The 16,384-nt window shown below is 38.7% G+C and overlaps 1 long non-coding RNA gene across 1 annotated transcript in view; it reads left to right on the forward strand.

Annotated features, from left to right (window-relative positions):
• Nucleotides 1-16,384, forward strand: part of LOC137481480 (uncharacterized) — a 103,656-nt gene that overhangs the window by 86,491 nt on the left and 781 nt on the right. The gene's annotated exons all lie outside the window — the stretch shown is intronic.

Raw genomic sequence — 16,384 nt, forward strand, 5'->3', positions numbered from 1 at the left:
GTATTAGTCAGACTCAAAAACATGACGAAATTCAGATTACCCCATGCTGAATACAAATGTGGTAGAAATGTTCAGAAACTGCAATCAAATAGCTTTGAATGTCAAACGAAATTACTTTGGGAGTCTTCTAAGCCCTCTTCTTACACCACACTGGAACATAAATCCCCTACTTTCATTTGATTAGTCCAAAAGGCTATAGGATGTGTTATTAAATGTAGAAAACATGACCAGAGTCTTAGTCATTAGCACCACTGAACACACAAATTCCTTTAGGTCTTTATTTTTTCTCACTCTATATCTTTTGAATGGAGCATATTCAGTGAACTTTTAAAATTAAAGTATACCTGAAACTCACTGACAGTTATAAATAATTTATTTTTTAAAGAAAATGTTTTGGGAGGTTTTTTTATCTGCTCAATTTGAGTGTCAGAGCAAAATAAATACATATTGCATTATTAGTGCATATTAGAAACTGTGGATAAAGCTATTTTGTTCCTTGTAGATGATAAGAATCCTTGGTTGACAAACTTCCCTGCAGTACAGAGGAGCTATAATCAGCTTTGGCAACAAAGCTTTGAAGTAATTAAGTCACGGAAGTCTGCACTTAATGAATGTGCAACACTGTGCACATTTTGCTTTTTTTAAACCTGGGAAAATGATAACAGAGAGTGAAGACAACTGTGCAAAAACATTGATATAAACAGTAATAACAAGACCTCCAATCCCAGAAACCACCCCAGTTTAAGAAAGGATTTATGCTTGGGCCTTAGTCGTTCTAAATTTAAGAATGAGTTTAGAACTAGGCAGGTAGTTAAATGCTCTCCTTGCAGACCCTTGAATCTGCAAGAAATCTCTGCTTTCCTCTCATGGCTTCTTTTTGAAAGAGGTTTAACTGATCATTATCATGACTGATTGGACCATGTGGCACAGTATCTTGCGCTGGGCAGACATACAGGATAGGCCAACCATGGAAGTACACAGCAAGTACTTAGTCCTCCTTGCTGGTAAACTCTTCCAGCCTCTAGTGGTTTGAGGTCTTCAGCTTGTCTTGATGTTTAAGAGCCTTTGATGGATTTATTTAATAATTTATTTATCCCTCCACTAATTTTTTGCTGAGCAGTTTTTTACAGATGTGCATTTTTTAGCATTCCACACGTTAAGAGATTCTACAGCTGAAATATGCATTCTTTGTATTGAAGGTAAATTCTGAAAACTTTGATACCTACTAGTTCTTGTACTGGGGGAAAAAAAAGAGTAATTTTTTTCCTGTTGTATTTATGCCTTTTGCAATTTTTCCAATGCCTCTTAATCTCTATCTTCATGATCTCTGTTTTTTCAAATTGAGGAATTGCAATGTGTTAGTAGTTCCTTGTTTGGAAGCTGCGCCAAAAGTCACACCTTTATTATGTTTCTTTGTGTTTCTTCTAGTTCAACTGATGTTTTTTCCGAGACGAGTGGCTCTTAAATGAACACAAGAAATAAGATGTGGGCATGATGGTCTACTGCTTGGAGTCCCTTTAACTTCTTGGCTAAACCAATAGTTTGAATGACGTATGGCATGACAGATAATTGATTACAAAATGGAAAAACTGGTCTGTGTGATGGAAAAAAGGGGAAGATATCCTGTTAGATCACATATTGCCTCATGATTCTCACCAGGGAAGATGTGATGCCCCTTTTGGTTGCAAAGTCCATGGTGCATTGTCACTGGCTGCTAATTTTGCACATGTATGTGGTGCAGGTTTATATCAGCTGATGTGGTGGAAGCAAGTGGCTTGAACATTAGCTTCAGGGTCAAACTCTGCAGTTGTTGGTCATACAAACATAAAGGAATGCATCTTCTTGAACAAGTCTTCAGGGCATGTGTTTTCTTGACATGCATTAATAAAGGTCCCTCTTAACAATCTACCTCTGAAAGATCTGTGTGGATGTCTTTCAGAAGTCTGATGTTGTTATAGTAAAGGTGTAATTTCTGTACTGTTTTGCGCATGGATTCTTTATTGAGGAAGCTTATTTTTGGTTTAACATACTCCATTTACATCTGCATCTTTGTTGAGGCTGTGACTATAACAACAATAATAAGTCATTGATTCTATGGAGTGGTTAAATAAATGTCAGTGGTGGGCTCTTTCGACAAATACTTTTTTTTTTTGTGGAAAAATAGTTAATATTTCCAGAAGTGAGAAATTATCTAGTCTCAGAAAAGGATACTATTACTATTCCTAGCTGCAATACAAACACAATATTTTATTCAACACTCTTTTTATGTTTGCAAATAAGTATTAGGACAAAAAGGACAAATAATAGCACCCAGACATGGGCCTAGTTCTGTCTAAAGATGCTACTGATTCTTTTATTTCAGTTTATTTGTACTCAGAAAACAGGTTCTGTTTGTGGGAAAAAAAAAGATTAAATCAGCACTTTTCCCTCTAACCAAGATTTATGTGTATGTAGCAATTTGGGCAACAGATTGTCTCCAATTTTAGCAATTTTTTTTTGTTTAAAGTTGCAAGTGTGTGTGTACACCTCTACAATACCTGACATCTGCTTGATATACAGATACAGATATTTGTTTCGATACTGACAGTAGCTCAATTATTTTTATAAACATGTCAGTGCAATAAGATGATCTTAATTCTGATTTGTCAGTTACAGAGATTTTGAAATCAAGGATTTTCTGATTTATTTGCAGGCCATTTTCTCTAGTCCATGCCAGTCGCTTTTGAAACTGCTGGTATTTCTGTAAGGCGAAAATTTTATTCTAACCTGCTCGGTCCCTTTTCCCTTACTCTCCCCACTTCAGGCCTTTCAAAGTTAGGACTTCATTGTTCCCTGCTATTTATTTACTGATTAGTGAAGGATATTTGGTCTCAAGAAGTTGTACACTCCTAAATACAAGATGACCTTTGTCTTAGTGTCTGAGCCTGTATAAACATGCTATAAAGCCCTCAAGTGTCTACTCCTTTCCAAGCATGCTAAATGTGCTTCCATGTGATACAACTTAGATCCCATTAAGTCCATCCATGGGCCAAATGATTTTCCAGTCCTTACATCAATTTTTGCCCTGAAGGGCATACACAATGCCATGCAAAGCCACAAAATAGAAGTGGATTTTTCACAGCTAACCCAACTATGTTATGACCACAAGATGCAGCCTTTCCTATATGTTTTCTATGTAAACTTGTCTGTTTTATGTCATGCTTTGCTTCCTGTGGTTTTAGTGAGTTGTAACCTGGTGGTGTTCTCTATAAATTACTATGAATAATTTCAATTTTTTACCTTGTCTCCAAGTTCCTGGCATTGTTTATTTGTCCTGATTTTGCTTGGTGATTTCAGGAATTCCATCCAAAATGGAATCCTGGTTCCTCATAGTTGTGATGAAAAGATGATTTTTTGCTCTTTGTAACCTATAGTGTTTTGCACTGCTCCTGTAGTCATGAACACCTAATGCATAGTTCCCTCTGCTTAAAGATTGTTTTTTTTATTTTTCAAAAAATATTATCTCTCTTACTAGAATCTGTTTTAAACATCAAGGAAGACCTGAATAACATCATGGCAAAAGACAAAGGCAAGCAGGGGAATGACAGAGATAAGTACAGTTCTGGAAAAATTCTAGAAGCAAAGTTAGGTGTCAAGGTAATTTGTGATGTCAGGGGGAAAATATATTTTTTTACACTTGAGTTTGGCATTATATGATAATTAGAGGATAATTCTGCTCAGGATTGAGTCTTGGATACTTTTTTATTTGTCTTGTAGTATTCTGCAGCATCTTGGTGCTCCAGAGCTCTGGCCAAGTCTTGAAGAGAGTTTCACGAGGTATAGATTTTTTTGGGTCTGGATGCAGAGATAGTTCAGGCACTCTGGAAAGTTCGAGTCTTTGTTGAACTGTTTGGATGGAAACAGTTAATCTTTCCAAACTGTGTAATACACTTTCCCTTTGCTTTGTTTAATTTGCAAGTTCTTTGAGGCCAGTCTATATGTGTTTGTGTAGCAAGTGGTACAGAGGGCTGTAGTGTCAGTTGAGTTCCTACTTCAGCAATTCATGATTAATCTCACTATATCTTCACAACAATGATTAAAATGCACTATCAAGCTGGTGCCCTATAACAGACATATGAATCTCTTTACTAAATTCTTCCAGCTGTGTATTGTGGTTATAAGAAAAATACGGCTTCTAGTTTACATTATTTTGTGATAGATCTGAGACAAAATTGCCCACTTCTGGGGATTTTTCCAAACCACTGTGTTTGCTGACTCCTGAAAATGAAAGCAAGAGAGGAGTGTTTAAGAAACTATTTTACATGTGGCTGCAGTTTGCTGCCTCTGTTCTTCCTCCTTTTGCAGCCTCCACTCCTGCTGGGCTGTTCCTTCCAATGCTCTGATGGTGCAGCGTTTTCATGGGACTTGTGTGGATGTAGCAACGAAGGTGTGTGGTCATGGCAGTTCTGTGCGCCCAGGTGCCATCAGGTCATGGTGCAGAGAATATGGAAAGATGATGTGCTTGCTTAAATATACTTAGTGAGGATTTGATTAATGTAAACTTTTCTTTCTCTGTTCAGCACTGGTGAGCCCACACCTGGAGAAGGATCCACTCCTGGGCTCGCTGGTGCAAGAGAGACATGGTCAGAATAAGGTCAGTGAAAGACCATAGAGATGATTAAGGAGTTGGGGCATCCTTTATACATGAAGAAACTGGGAGAGTTGGGGTTGTTCAGTCTTGGAAGACAAGATTTAGTGGGATCTCTTTAGTGTGTGTATTAATACCTGAGGGGGTAATAAAGGAGAGCCAGACTATCTCAATAGTACCTTATGACAGGACAAGAGATAATGGGAACAGGTTGAGTTACAAGAGATTTCATCTATGCATAACTTTTTCTCTGTGACCACTGGCACAGGTTGCTCAGAGAGGTTGTGGAGTCTCCATCCCTAGAAGTATTCAAAACCAGACTAGACATGGTCCTGGGCATCCTGCTGTAGCTCATCTTGATTGAAAAGGAGGATTGGACTAGATGATCTTCAGAGGTTCCTTCACTCCTCAACCATTATGAGATTCTGTTCTTCATATTGACTTTATCATACAATCAGAGCATATTGGAAGGGACCCTCAAGGATCATCGAGTATAACTCCTGGTCCTGCCCACGAGTGACACCATGTGCCTGAGAGCATTGTCCAAATGCTTCTTGAACTCTGTCAGGCTGGTGCTGCGACCACTTTCCTGGGGAAGCCTGTTCCAGTGCCCAACCGCTCTCCAGGGGAAGAACCTTTTCCTGATGTACAACCTAAATCTCCCTTGACTCAGCTTCATCCCATTCCCTCAGGTCCTGTCACTGGTGATGAGAATGAGGAGATTGGTACCCGCACCTTCACTTCCCCTCACAAGGCAATTGTAGTCTGCTACAAGATCTCCCCTCAGTCTCCTCTTCTCCAGGCTGAACAGACCAAGTGACCTCAGCTGGTCCTCATATGACTTCCCCTCAAGGCCCTTCTCCATCATCATGGCCCTTCTCTGGGTGCCCTCTAATAGCTTAGTGTCTATTTTTATAACGTGGTGCCCAAAACTGCACACAGTTTTCCTTAAATGACTCATTAAATGAAACTTGGCTTTTACAAAGGAGAATAGAAGTATGTGTTGCTTCCAATGGTTATAATGTGTTACCAAGTGAAAGACTTAGTTCTAGTGAATGTGTTTTTTTTTTTTTGCTGCTGTAACTTTCATCCTTTTTCTGAGGACTTTTTTTTCCCTCCTTTAATTCTTTTGACAAATTAGGGAAGGTTTTCAGTAGAAGATGAAAATTCTTTTCTCTGCTATAGGGAAAGAATCCTGGGCCCAAGTGCTCATAAATTTTGTCTTGTGATATGCAGATATATGTTAAAGGCTATTAAAAAGAATAATTCAAATAACAGAATTGTTTGGAAACAGAGTAACAGAGTGCACTTTACTCTTGTGCTCCAAGTAAACTTCTCACAACTATGGAGAGACGAAAGTGTTAAAGTCCCACCACAGGTTCATTTTATTCTTTTAGCTCAAAATTTACCAGTCCTATTTCAGTTACATCAGTATTTACTAAAATGGTCACCTCCATAAAGCCAAGTATTCAGCTTTTCAACATTTTATAGTGTTTCAGGTATATTCACTGATTAAACCTCTCAACATCCCTATTATGGCAATGAGCTGGTATATATTGCAAATTAATAGCTAAGGAAGTTAATAACTCAGTCACACAGCTTTTTTATTTAAGCTATAGTACTTTGACTTCTAATTACATGCTGTAGCAACCATACTATGCTCCCCTGTTAAGGAAAGCTTTTTAATGAAGAGCTTTATTCCAGGAAATATCTTGTTCCCCTCCTGCTGATCACGAGAGCTCTGCTGGATGGATTTTTGTATCTGTGTGGTAAAAATAATGAATTTTACTCTGAGACAAACTTTGGAAGGCACACTTGAAGTCTGATTGGCAGAAGTAGAGGATTTGGGTACCTGTGGCATTAAATAAGGGCAGGAATTGGTTAAATTGCATGAAGTACTGTCAGTCATTTACTAAAGACCTACCGTGAAACAAGAAAATATGCTGGTAGCAGCACCTGGATAATCTTTCCTCTTGCTCCCCCTCAAATCCAGGATTGGACATATTCAGCAGCCTTTTAGCTTTGTCTTCTGGAGAAGATAATCTGTACCCACAGCTTTCTTTCTATGTGAGAAAGGATTCAGTTGTGGAAAAGGAAATCCTGGCAGTAGGTCCGAGAGGGGCAAGTGTGCAGTATAAAGCAGCTGGTTTAGCTCTTGGAATGATTCAAAGGAGCCTTAAGATTATTCTAATATTTTCCAGGTCAACACTGGCTCCAAGCAGCTGCTCCAGCAGCTGGTGATCTGTGGTTGTGGGCTGCTGCTGACATTTGCCTATATGACTTCCACAGGGAGGGAGAACAATACGGAGTTGGTGTTTCTGACTTTGCAGTGCACGAATTCCCTACGCAAGGAGAATCTCCAGCTTGCCAGCCTATGTGGCTTTATGTCTCCTTTGGGCTGCTGCAGAGGGGTACATTAGAGCCAAGATCTGTGCTGAAATAAAACAGGAGATGGCTGCTACTACTTGTAAGGACCCAGCTAATTCTTTTTGCCCATTTCCATCCTTGCTTGAACTCAAAGAGTTTACCAAGTCAGTTCCACATTTTGCACCCTCTATAAAGATACATGGCTGAGAAATGTTTCCAAGTTTTCTTCCAAGAAGCTTGCAGCATCTGTGAAATTGTGTATGACTGCTTAGCTATGATTTTCATCACAGCTCCTTGTAAAAGGTGGTCAGATGTGAGACCTGTGTTGATACAGATGTTTTTACTGAGTAGTGATGGTGGGGCAAAACCTGGGTCAGAAAGGCAAAATACAGTTTCCTTGATGCTCAGACCCAAACTTTTTCTCCAGGGCCAGATGCATTAGACACTAAATTGAAATTTGAATACTTCGGTGCCTGCTTTTCTTTCAGAATGCCGACAGGACACTTTCTGATCTCAGTGTCATTGCAGCTTATGTGACGTAAATTCTCACTCTCTGCTACCAGGCAATGTCTCTCAGGGGACCCATTTAATATTAAAAGATTGGCCTCTGCTCTCAGTAACCTCGGTATAAATCTAGAATAAATTTTATATTGTCAGCAACAATTATACGTGTCATTCAGGGCACAAGTTATGGATACAGGACCTGCCTGAAAGCTGATTTAAAGCTGTGATGATCAGAATGCTTCTCTCACTGCCTGGTACAGGTATTTACCATCTGCTTAATTTTTTCGCATGGGCTCATTCTTTCCTTTGGATCTTTTCATTCTGTGGTGCAAAACCAAACCTGAGTGCAAGCGCTGAGTATGACCTGGCCATGCTCATTTCCATCCATTGTCTTGTATTTCAGCAGACTGTCCATCAATAACTGTGACCTTCAGCAATTTATTTCTTCACCTGACTACATTCACATGGATGCCATATGTTGAGCACATGGATACTACTTTGGATTACTCTTATTTTACCCATAGATCAGGAATAAAATTGTCTAGCCTCTCTTTCAAACTCTACTTTTTGACCAATTAATTTGAAAATGAACAGTCTTAAATGAAGAATTACCACTAAAAAGGAACAACATAAAAACTTAAACAAGACTACAAAAAAAAGTTCATGAAAAATGTAACAAGTAAAAACTAATCTGAAACTCTGTTTCAGATTTGCAGATTCTGTGATAACCCTCCTGGTTTTTATGTCAGCCAAGATTACTACCAAGCTGTAGGAGCTCACTGAACAAACCACTGAACACTGTGAATTCTCCCAGTATATCACAATTACAGAAGCAGAGGCACTAGGTAAGTTTATGCCAGTCCTCTGGGAACATTTAAAAAAAGCTTTATAGCCTTTAAAATGTCTAATTTCTAACCTGTCATACGTTTACCTCATGACTGCTCATTTTGCTGTGTTATAAAGGCAGATAGAAAATTAGATTTCTGGCTCAAGATCCCACTAAAACCACCATTCCTGTTTAAGTCAGCAATAGCCACATAACATTTAAGCCTGGATAGTAATTTCTACATCTACTCCAGCAACAGAGCAACACATTGCATGGCTTGAAATCCTTCAGGTCCAATTAGAAGAGCTTACAAAATTCTGTGTAAAGATTATCTGAAAAGATCACTGGAAATAAGAAATAAGAGGAGTCCAATTTCCCATTCTGGGTATCTCAGAAATGAGAAAAGAATACTTAAAATATGGATTCTTTTGATAAGATCATTAAATAGCTGCAATGGTTATACAGGCTTTGAACCCCAATGAGGAATTTCTGCTATGATTCACACGAAACTGAGGTTTTTAACTGTCTGATACACTTCCAGTCTAGTAGCTCCAAGTATCTGGATCCTGTCCAAATGCACCTGAGCACAGCACCTGTTGTGGGAAAGAGCTTAACAATATACATAACTTTAAGTACATTAATTACCCCCCCTTTCTAGAGAGCATTACTAAATTGAGCGATGTCTCCTTGAAATGAAGGACATTCATCTAAGCTTTGCTGGATCAGAACAAAAGTACCCAATATATTATGGGATTGCATTTGTGAAATAAGGACTCATTTATAGTTTCTTTGCATACATGACTGAAATCACAAACTCTTATTAGTTGATTCAGTAGTCAGTGGAGAAATTTGGAAGCTAGCCTATGAAATCACTCCTGTTGGGATGTTAAGCAGCTATTAAAAATTGAATTAATTAAGGGTTCAGTATAGTTCCAGAGAAAGGTGGTTAATGATTTTAATATCTGCCTTCTCAATAGGTTGGCAAATCAAAAGAAAGGCCAGCTGCTGGGAAGCTGCATTAGAGAGTGCATTTTAAAAAATTGAATGCATTGTCAAATATATCAGCAAAATATTAAGCTGACAAGTGGGGTTTATTTCTCTGTGATTCCCTGCTTTGTTCTGTACCTCTTGGGTGGCTCCTGTCCAACTGAAGCAAAATGTAGGAGCAGAAGAACAGGGAGGCTGGGAAAAGGCAGAGATCATTTTAGGATGAACAGAGTACCACTCCATATGAGCCCCAGTTTGGGGCATAAACTGAATGTACTGTAATGGAAGGGTTGGTTTTGGTTTCATATTTTTGGTGGGGTAGAAGAAGAGTTTCAGGTCAATTGTCTCTCAGCAAAGCCACTATTACTACTCCAGGAATCCAGTAGTAGATGGCCTTTATTCTTTATCAAAAGAATAAGCCAGTGGGGCTTTCCACTGTTTCTTCTAGAGTGGACAAGCCACCCTTGAAACCATGTCAGAAGCTGAGTCCCCATGACTGTAGCTGTGGTTGATGGCATGGTCGTCTGATCAGCAGGTCTAGGTTTAAAAACAGGTGATTAAGTGTTACTTCTACAAGGAGACATGGTCTAGTACAAATCTCTGCTTACCTGGGATGCTAGGGCCTACCTGAAGTTCAGGAATCTGCCCTTCTGCATTTAAGTGGGAGATTCAATCTGATGAAAACAAAAAGGTAACACACAGTTTGCATTGTTGGTTGAGTACACCTGCAGAGGATAAAAACTGAAGGAAAAATTTCATGAGGTCCCTTAAATACCATCCTCTCACATAATTTCATAAATTCTTACTACATTTTGCTGAGACTGTAAGTTAGACATATCTTTGGCCTTATATCCTGTTCCTGATGATGTTCTGGTTGACTGGGTTACCTATAAAAGTGCTTCCAATCAAAACTATTCTATGATGTTCTGGAGTGACTTCTGCATAAAAAATAACCTTTAACCTTAATTGAACAGAATCATCATTAACCAAGGGTTAAGATTCAGCCACATTTAGACCAAAGAGGAATCAAAACTGGACAAGATGGAGGAAGTAGTTCTGAAGAGACATTAGAGTTCTTTGAATATGCTTCTTGGCTATTTTAAGTCCTCACTTTTCCAGGATAGGGTCTAGGGAGCCTGTAGTGATCTTGTTGATTTTTCAAATCAACAAGATTTCCCATCCAAAACTGCCCCTTCCCGCAAACTGGTTGCACGCTGTTTGTGGGAAGGAACAGTTTTGGATGGGAAGCCCCTCCCACTCAAATTCCATGATGGTGTGTCTCTGCCAGATTTAGCATGGTTTCTTCTGGTGAAAAATCTCTGCCTTGTCTCACATTTTCTCTTCCTCTGCTGTCTTTTGAAATCTGAGCTCTGTGTGGTTTAAGATTTTGCTTAATGTGTGTTTTTTTCTATTGTGTTAGTTATTGCACTCAAAACACAGCCAGCAAAGGGGAATTACTTGTTTGAGAATGAATGGGCTTATGGCCAATGCAAGTATCCTTCTTGAGAAAAAAGGTCTAAGTTTTGTTCAGTCCTGATGTTAATAGTATCCATCCAGGGTATAACCAGCTCTCACTGCCACTCCTATAAGTAAGAGTATTCTTGGTGCCAAAAAATTGAGAAATTATTTCTTGCTTCTGATATGTAAAAGAAAATGAAAGCAATTTACTCCCAGGGTGATCCATAATACCAAAGGCTTTTCTGGCTGTTAGACTGAAAAAAGTGGTGGTATTGTTGGGTAAAGAATGCTACAGGATCATAGCAAGCAATAATAATATAAGACTGAACCCCCCTTCATTTAGAGGTTTTAAAAATGTCAAACTCTTCTCACAACATCTTCCCAGCTACTCATAAACAGTTTCTCAGCCATTATCTGCTTAAATTAATACTCATACATTAGAAGATTTAGTACATGTGATATCACAGAAGATTATGTAAGATAAATCTTTGTAGAATTGCTATAATCAGATGATATATTGACTATCTCAAATTGAATAATTTGTATCAATCTTTTTTTGTCTGTTTGTTTATGTCTTTATTTTTTAGAGCCAAAGTACATCCATTCATGCTATGGTGTTTTATTTTCTGGTAACAAGCATATTTTTTTAGCAGGATTAAAGTCTCAATCTCACCTGTTTAATTTATACCAAGACTTTATTAGATTACTTCGGGTATTCATAGCAGTATTGATAATTCAGCTAGTTCAGAAAGAAGGGCTGAAAAAGGTGCATACGAAGGAAAAGAATATCCTTTTTGTACTCTTAAACATCCACAGATTTCCAATTGAGTCCAACTACTGATAATTGCACTGGAAATGCAAAAGGGGGAATGGGAGGGAAATATTATATTTTTAAGAGCAATGCATATGCATAGAGGTATGGAACTGGAAGAGTACACCTGGGCTGAGGCAAATCTGTTTTGCAAGTGCTCAGGTCATATAACCATGCCAGGAAGAGCATGCACATTGCACCCTAAAACTAGGAGGTTTTGTTCCTTTTTGAATTTGTTTTACTACTTATCTTCTCTTCTGACCTCTGTCTTAAGCTGTGATCATGACAAATTAATGATTTTCAGTGCATGTATTGTCCTTTAGAGCTTTACCTTTCCTAGAAGGTGTTCTCTGTTATGCTTGTGGACAGCATTCATAGCTCCTGAAATCTTTGTTTTACTTCTGTTCGCATCCTTTTGGAAGATAAAGCTTTTAATTTCCTTAATTATCCTGATTATCTGCTTGTGATTCAATTTTTTTTTTCTGTTTAAATAAGACTGCCTGGAAGTGTACTCCAGTTGGTACCTCTGTGACACCTATGAGCTCTATAATGGCACTAATACTTCCCTGTTTGTACCAGAAACATATTTTACCTGATAACAACAAGGGGTGTATTTACACTGTCCATCATGGCCCAGTCATCCTGTCTTCCATGAATAACCCTCAGGCCTTTTTCCCTGTCTGTCATCACTGACTAATGAGTTCTCAGCTCAGAGAAAAGCTTCTTGTTTCTAGTCTGTAAGTGCAAGCTGATGCCACTTTTGTACTAGGCAATTTGATGCCATTTCCACTACTCCTGTTCTTGAATGTCTCAGGTACTTCCCACACAATATGCTAATGCTCATCTTTACCAATGACATCCCTGAGCAAATGTTGTAGCTCAGTCCTGTTTTTAACTGAAGTTGTTATATGAAGATATGAGATGTGAATGGTTTGCACTGATTTTTCAGCTACAGCCGTGGTCAACTTCATTTTGCTCAAGAACTTCCATTTAAAGTGTGTATCACTATATTTCTTCCACTAATCTCTGCCTTTTCCTGTTTAATAAATATTTTCCCACATGACATTTCATCAAATGCTTTTGTCATGTCAAGTTTGATGAAGGCCCTGGATTTATTTCACTTGTAAAGTCACCTATAAAAGAAAACTGGTAATTTTATTTTGTGTTGTCATCCAAGCCATGCCCCCTATCATTAACTCTTCTATGGGCTCTTTTTCCTTTGTCTGCTCCTTCTACTGGCCATATAGATAAACTTAAATAACTCCTGGCAATACTCATCCACTCATTCAAAAAATCCCTTGCTAATTTTTAAAACACAGTGACGTCTTTTTATCCCTTTAAAAACCTGTTTTCTTTCTTTTTATAATCTGATGAAGGTTTGCCATCAAATTCAGGTTGCAGGAAGGCTAGAAGTCACGATCATTTACAACAGAAATATGCTAGGAAATAAAAGTCAAGTTCTCTCATTTTTCAAAGTTTAAGGCTTATTTAGGCTGCCACATGAAGTATTTATTGTTTTCTACCATTGCCACATGGATATTTTTCTGCATCAGTGCCTCAGACAGCTAGAAGGACATTAGCTAATTATCTAGCTAAAAGACAGCTGGTTGAAAAATAGATTTTTTTTTTCTTTGTTTTGGTTTTGTCTTCTGATAAGTTTTAAAATGGAACATGGAGGCAGAAGAGTAAGTTTGAAATAGCTTCTGCCCAGGCTGTGCTTGGTTTTGTCTAGGACTCTACACACCAGCCCTCCTGAGCTCCTAAATTCATTCTTTATTGCAAAAGAATGAATGTTAACACTACCTTTCATTTCAGTCTTGACATTTCAGCAAATTTACCTCTCTGAATCACTAACTGAACTCAACAAAAGGTTTTTATCTGCTGATAACTTTCCATCTGAGAGATTTAAAGTTCCAGATGACATTAGCTCTAGCTCAATGATGTTATTAAATTCTCACCTTAAATCTCGCATACAGAAAGCTCTTGTCAGGTCACATGAATGAGATGATTGCATTAGTCATACTACGAGAGCGATACTCATTCCACTAAGTTCTCTGTATTCAGTCTGAAGTTTGATCTATGAGAGGACACTTCATATCTAACATGATGTGGTTTCTTTACATTGTGGTGTTTTTACTAGTTATACACTTGTCAAGGCAATTTATACACTCTTTGCTCTATGGTATGCAATCCTCAGTATACTTGCTGCTTTTGTTAAGATGTGATCTCCTACAGTAAAAAGAAAGACCCCATGATTAGTTTATTCAAGATATTTCTTCTGTTCATAGTTCAGCTTGAAACTAACTCTAGACTTTTGAAGTACCGTGTCCCTGAACTGGCCTCTGAATTGCAAAAACTAAATTAGCATGAATGACATTTTGCATGTGGGAATTTATGCAAGGATCTACTTGTGAAAAGTTTAAACACACCAGCTGAAACATTGATGAATTATGAATGATTATAATTAAATGGTTTTATTTCTCCATTGTTTTTATTTCTTTTCTTATTTTTTTCTGGCTACTCTTAACCCAGTAATATCCAGATGGTTTGGGATAGCAAGATTTCTGTGTGTGTACATTGTTCTTGAAGCAAACCAGTGCCATTGATTAGATTTGGGGATTAAAATGAATTTATCTATGGATTAAGAACTCCATATGCCAGTTTTAGTGGGTGTTATGAAATAGGAATCAGCCAGCTACAGAATTCCTAATATACTTATGTGCTTTTATAGCCTAAATCATCTTAGTATCAGAGCTCTTCAGCATCTTGAATGCTCCTACAGCCCCCATGTGAGTTAAAAGGGTTATCTCCTGATTCTCCTAACGGGATAACTGAAAGTGCAGGAAGATTAAACAGCTAAGTCAAAGCCAGTAAGAAATCTGCAGCAGTCTTAAAGCTAAAAGACAGTTCTCTGGGTTCCAGGTAATTTCTTTGAACAGAAAGTTTTTTCTCCCTCCTTGCCTAACAACCTTACTGAAAGCAGCAATGCACTTCCACAAGTGTTCTGTGCAGGAGAGCTCCTTAGGCAGGGCAGAGCAGGGAGGCAGATCCCTTTTCAGACCTGTATATCTACTGATAACTTCCTCTGTGGAAAATCACAAGATGCTTTGCAGACTTGGACTGTGCCTTCCAGCCCTTCTGGTAATTACAGGAGGTTTGTAACTACCAATGTTTTATAGCTGGTGAAAAGGGAAGATGTTGTGCTTGGTTATTTTATCACCATAAATGAAGTGGCATATGAGCCAGGCATAGACTTTTGCCTTCCATGAGATTGTCCTATGTCTCATCTGTCAGACCCAGCATCAACTCTGGAGGAGACCCCACCTCACTGGCCATGTCAAGGAAACAGCAGCAAGGCTGAGCAGTGCAGCAGGAATCATGAAGTTAATTAAGATTTGCAGATGGTTGCAGAGTAGTTTCTTAAGTAACATTGGGGTATTTGTGTTGCATATAAGTCTCATAAAATAGTGATTGCATTGCTTTCTCTATGTTCCTAAACTCAGCTGCCCCAGCCTCCTGTTAGCATGTGGGCCACACTGGCTTGTAATACAACCTTTTTTCCATTACTCAGAAGCATGAAAACTGTATACCTACATATACCTGGTGTCACATTTGTGAAGTGAAAATATAGTTGGAATTCTGTGCTGAACAAAAGCAGATATGTTTATTTTGGTGTCTTTTTTTATGTTACAAGTTCCAAAAAAACCCACAAGGAAATTTCTGGGAGTCCTAGGCAACCACCAGATGTGCCTTTCTGGTGCTGGGACTAAATGCCTGCTTCAGCAAGGAGTATTTTGTATTCAGCCTTTCTTATCATCCTACCTTTCCTCTTGCTGTTTAAATATTTTTCCCTTGCTCTTCCAGATTCCCATTTTTTTCCGGGATGTTATAATAATAATAACAATAATATAAAATAATTTTGATGCACACTACTGGTTTATTCAGTATATTTCCCATCAGCCCTGAGACTGTTTTTCCTGAGTTTCAATCCTCAGCTGGGGAATACTTCTCCATGTCCCACAAGTCTGGGTTTCACTCTCTCCTCACAGCCCAAGCTCTTTTTTCTGCTTTAATCTACTGCAGGACAGAGCAGTGAAAGACATAAATTTTGGTACAATTTTCCATCAGTGTTACCATAAAAAATGGGAATTAGCCTGTCTTTTCTCTGTTTCTTGCCAGTTGTGGCTGAAAGGGGCTGTCCCAGTCTTTTCTGTGGACCCACATTGCTGATAAGGAGCTTCCCTTTCTTGTAGTGCAGTGCTGAGATCAAAGGGTGATTGGGATCATACTATGGGCTGGTTCCTGCAACACCCTCCACATTCCATGACCCCAGGACAATGCCTTTGCACTGTGCTCCAACAAGAGCAGCCAAGCTGAGTGCTCCAGAATACCCTGTGCAAGCAGGGTTACATGGCGGCTGCTGCCTTCAGAGTAGTAGTGCAATGGTGCTTGGCCCCACAGAATGCCACTTCTCCTTCAGCCTAGTTTGGCTATGTGGACTGTGAGCCAAATGGATGAGGTTTAACCTTTGTAGATGAGCAACCTTATCCTTGGGCTAGACCCAAACCTCTGTCCTGTGGTGGTGTATGAAGTGACATAGGCAATGGCGTGATGTGTCACCAGTCTCCTGTGTGTAAACTTTGTGCTCTCGGGCTTTTTGGCCTTCCTGGTTGCTGACAGGAACGCTCTCTAAAGCTTTTTCAGCTGAATGTACTGGTATTTATTTACAGCTCTGCCTTGACCGAGTTTTATATTGTTCTTTCACGGGAAAACACATTGTTCACAAAAGCAAGGGACTAATAGC

Source organism: Anomalospiza imberbis, chromosome 1 (assembly GCF_031753505.1).
Source record: "Anomalospiza imberbis isolate Cuckoo-Finch-1a 21T00152 chromosome 1, ASM3175350v1, whole genome shotgun sequence".
Taxonomy (NCBI): Eukaryota; Metazoa; Chordata; class Aves; order Passeriformes; family Viduidae; genus Anomalospiza; species Anomalospiza imberbis.